This window comes from Microcebus murinus, chromosome 4 (genome assembly GCF_040939455.1).
Source record: "Microcebus murinus isolate Inina chromosome 4, M.murinus_Inina_mat1.0, whole genome shotgun sequence".
NCBI classification, from domain to species: Eukaryota; Metazoa; Chordata; class Mammalia; order Primates; family Cheirogaleidae; genus Microcebus; species Microcebus murinus.
In genome coordinates, this window is record NC_134107.1 from 101,955,327 (window position 1) to 101,960,253 (window position 4,927).

The following is a 4,927-nucleotide window of genomic DNA, read 5'->3' on the forward strand; positions in this document are numbered from 1 at the left end:
ATATCAGTTGGCCAATTAATTTCTTTCTATTTATAGTAGAGACGGGGTCTCGCTCTTGCTCAGGCTGGTTTTGAACTCCTGACCTTGAGCAATCCGCCCGCCTCGGCCTCCCAAGAGCTAGGATTACAGGCGTGAGCCACAGCGCCCGGCCTTATCGTTGTGGTTTTGATTTGCATTTCCTTGATGATTAAAGATGTTGAGCATTTTTTTTTCATATGTTTATTGGCCATTAGTCTTTCTTTTTTAAAAAATTTTTTGTTCATATCTTTTACCCAATTTTTAGTGGGGTTGTTTGATATTTTTTCTTGTTGTCTGTCAATTCTGGTTATTAGCCCTTTATTGGATTTGTAGTATGCAAAAATTTTCTCCCATTCCGTAGGTTGTCTGTTTGTTCTCGTGATAATTTCCTTGGCTGTGCAGAATCTTTTTAATTTGATCAGAGCTCATATATTTATTTTTGTTGTTGTGATTGCCTTTGGAGTCTTTTTCATAAATTCTTTGCCTAGGCTAATATCTATGAGTTTTCCTAATATTTTCTTCCAGAATTCTTATTGTTTCATGCCTTAGGGTTAAGTCTGTTATCCATCACAAATTAATTTTTGTGAGTGGTGTGAGGTGTGGATTCCTTTTTAGTCTTCTACATGTGGCCATCCAATATTCCCAGAACCATTTATTGAATAGGGATTCTTTTCCCCAGTGTATGTTTTTCTCTGCTTGGTCAAAGATCTGATGGCTATATGAGGGTGGTATTATAGCTGGGTTCTCTCTTCTGTTCCATGGGTCTGTGTCTCTGGTCTTGTGTCAGTAACTTCTGAGGTGAAAGAATTTGTACTTATGAGCAAGAGTAGTGGTCATTTACCTTCATACCTAAGAAAATTGGCCACGAGCGATCTCAGTTACAAGTATCAGAGGAATGAGTAAATTTCTAGGCATTAGCATAGATCCCAGGCAGATGGGCCTGCATCAAGGAGCAGTTCTCAGTGTGTGTACTTGGGGTACTATGGAGTTCTCAGTAGGGCACACTCACTGTGTCCCTCAATATCCACCACATCTCCACCTATTCCTGATTAATAATTTAACTCATGTCCTGGTGGGACCCAGTGCACATCAGAGTCCACTCTTAAGCTGTTATCAACATAGCAGTGAAAAGAGTGTTTTAAATTCAGCTAGCCTTTATGACAGGGGTCAGCAAATTATGGCCTGTGGGGCAAATTGTGCCGATCACCTGTTTTTGTAGATAAGTTTTATTAGAACAAGGCTTTACCGATTTGCTTATAGATTTTCTATGGGTATTTTTATGCTATAATGGCAGAGTTGAGAATTTGTGACACATTGTACAACCTACAACACCTAAAATAGTTATCATCTGGATCTTTAGAGATCTGATCTCTATTCCAGGAGATAAGGAAGATGTCACAGGTTTGTATCCATTAGAATTGTTTCTAGCTATTTTTATGCCCAAAAGATGCTTACAACTCGCATGGATAGAGTTTTTTTTTTTTTTTTTTCATTAGTTTCAAATGGATTGTAAACATGGATAGAGTTTTTAAAAAATTAGTCTATACACAAATAAAAGGGAAAAAAGGGTAGCTTCACCCACAAGTGGACTAGTGACCCCCTTCTGAAACAATCTGGGCCCTAGCCAGTTTCTTCAGGGCTCGCTTTACATCTTTGTTCCTCACCATGTCGATTGTGGGGTTCAGCATGGGGGTGACTACATTGCCAAAGATCTGCACTGGGGTTACTAGAACTTCACTCAAAGATGGAGCAGTATAGATTAGGGCACAGGGCCCAAAGAACAGTGTGACCACTGAGAGGGAAAAAACAGAGGTAGGCACCACCTTGTGCTTCCGTTTGGCAGAGCACATCTTCAGGATTGCAGTGACAATGTGGACATACGAGGTAAGGAAGAGGGGGAAGCAGGTCATGGGCACGAGGCCAGTGTTGATGAAGCTCACGGTCTCAGTGATAAGGGTGTTACCATATACCAGTTTGACTAAAGGGAAAAATATCACAAATAAATAGTAAATTTCATTTGAGTTACAATATGGTAGTTGGAAGGTCAATGTGGTGAGAATTGTAACATGAAAGGAGCTACTGAACAGGCACTGGCAGCCAACAGGGCACACACCTGGTGGTTAATGATGATAATGTAGTGCAGTGGGTACAGATGGAAGCAAACCAGTGTTAGGCCATTACTGTATACAGCAGGCACTCAGTGCTGCCCAGGAAGTAGTAGAAAAAGACCTGGCACATGCAACCACCCAGGGAGATGACTCGGCTTCTCACCAGCATCTTTGAAGTGCTTACAGAAGAGAATCAATGTCCAGCATGGAGAGATTACAAAGGAAGAAATATATAGGCATGTGGAGGTGAGAATCAGAGATCACAGCTAGGAGGATGAACAGATTTCCCAGCAGAGTGCAGAGGTAGAAGATCAAGAACACAGCAAAAAGCACAGTTTCCTGCCCCTCTGTGTGTGGGATGCCCAGCAGGATGAACTCTGTGACCAAAGTGTGATTCTTTATCTCCATAGACGTTATATGCTATCCTGAAAAGAAGGGAAATGACAGTAAATTGATGATCCAAGGGACCAAATTTCACTGCTTTCTACCAGTAGATTCACCAGGAAAAAAGCAATCAGAGATCCTGTTGATGACAGGAGAACGTTGATTGTGATTCAGACTGTGGAAACAGCAAACATCGCCAGAAGGAAGTGTGCTCTCCTGGGGTGAGGACTGAATCCTGGCAACATGACTGGTAAATTAGCAGATTTTATTTTACTGTCATCAGATCAAGAAGAGCACATGAAAAAGAGATGGAAGAGTTGAGGAGTAAGAAAGGCAGGGAAAGACAAAAAAGAAAAGAAAAAAGAAATAGAGAAAGCATGAAGAAAAAGGTGGAGGCAGGCACATTTATAGTTTACATAGCAGTTTTACAACCATTTCCTAGTTAACCCCTAATGAAAGACTGTAAAATAGATGTTAATAATTTCATTTTATGGTTGATGAATAAATCATGCTTCATGAAAGTTAAATACTTGTTCAAATTCTCATATATAGCTCATGGCAGATCCCAGATTAGAATGTAAGGATTTTAAATCTATTATAACACAATTGGGAAAGAAGAGAAAAAAGAGCTATGAAAGCGAAAATACGAAAAAGAAATTACTGCTGATCTTTGACAGAGTACACAGCAATACACACTGAGGAAAAGTAGCCCTATTCAGTCAATGGTGCTGGGAAAATTGGATAGCCACATGCAGAAGAATGAAACAGGATCTATATCTCTCACAAATCACAAAAATTAATTCAAGATGGATAAAGACTTAGATTTAAGGCATGAAACCATAATAATTCTAGAGAAAAATGCAGGAAAAACTCTTCTGAATATCAGCCTAGGCAAAGAATTTATAAGTAAGACCCTGATGGCAATTGCAGCAATAACACAAATAAGTCAATGGGACTTGGTTAAATTAAAAAGATTCTACACAGCTAAGGAAATAATCAACAGAGCACATAGACATCCTACAGAATGGGACAAAATATTCACAAATTATACATCTGATAGAGGGCTAATAACCAGAATCTATAAAGAACTCATGCAAATCAGCAAGAAAACAAGAAAGAGCTCCATTAAAAAGTGGACAAAAGACATGAACAAAAGCTTTTCAAAAGAAGATAGACAAATGGCCAATAAACATAGGAAAAAGTGGTCAACATCATCAATTGTCAGGGGAATGCAAATTAAAACCACAATGAGATACCACCTTACCCCAGCTAGAATGGCTTTTATTAAAAAGTCCAAAAACAATAGCCACTGGCTTATATGTCGTTGGTGGAACTGCAAATTAGTACAACCTCTATGGAACACAGTAGTGGGATTCCTCAAAGAGCTAAAAGTAGACCTACAATTTGATCCAACAATTACACTACGGGGTGAAAATAAGTCATTTTATCAAAACGACACCTGTACTCAAATATTTATTGCAGCACAATTTACAGTTGTAAAGATGTGTAATCAACCCACGTGTCCATGAATTCATGAGTGCATTAAAAAAATGTGGTGTGTATATGCCATGGAATATTATTACTCAGCCTTAAAAAGGATGAATTAATGCCTTTTTTTTTTTTATTTTTGAGACAGAGTCTCATTTTTGTTGCCCAGGCTAGAGTGAGTGCTGTGGCGTCAGCCTAGCTCACAGCAACCTCAAACTCCTGGGCTCAAGTGATCCTTCTGCCTCAGCCTCCCAAGTAGCTGGGACTACAGGCACGCACCACCATGCCCGGCTAATTTTTTTGTATATATACTTTTAGTTGGTCAATTAATTTCTTTCTATTTTTAGTAGAGACGGGGTCTCGCTCAGGCTGGTTTCGAACTCCCGACCTCGAGCAATTCGCCCGCCTCAGCCTCCCAGAGTACTAGGATTACAGGCGTGAGCCACCGCGCCCGGCCTGAATTAATGCCTTTTACAGCAATTTGAATGGAACTGGAGACCATAATCCTAAGTATCAAAATAATGGAAAAACAAACAGCATATGTGCTTGCTATTAAATTTTAACTAATTGATGATCACACATGTGCACAGAGGGAAGCAAAACTCAGTGGCAATCAAGAAGATTGGAGAGGGGAAGGAGGAGAGGGCAAAAACATACCTAACATATATAATGAATGCTATCTGGGTGATGAGAAGACTTATAGCCCTGACTCAAGCATTACAAAAGCAATCCATGTAACCAAAAACTATGTATCCCATAGTACTTTGAAATTAAAAAAAAAAAAAAGAAAAATTAATCTATTTTTCTCAGAATTCCTTAAAGATAACTTATCTCAATCATTTATTTATAATTTAGATTTCTTTATATACACCCTTTTCAAGTTGGTTTTGAATTCTTCCCTGATAATTCTTGTATTAACCTTGTCCTTT

The 4,927-nt window shown here is 39.0% G+C and overlaps 1 pseudogene; it reads right to left on the reverse strand.

Annotated features, from left to right (window-relative positions):
- Positions 1-1,246: 1,246 nt before the first annotated feature.
- Positions 1,247-2,316, reverse strand: LOC142870549 (olfactory receptor 10D1B-like; annotated as a pseudogene).
- Between the last annotated feature and the right edge of the window lie 2,611 nt (positions 2,317-4,927).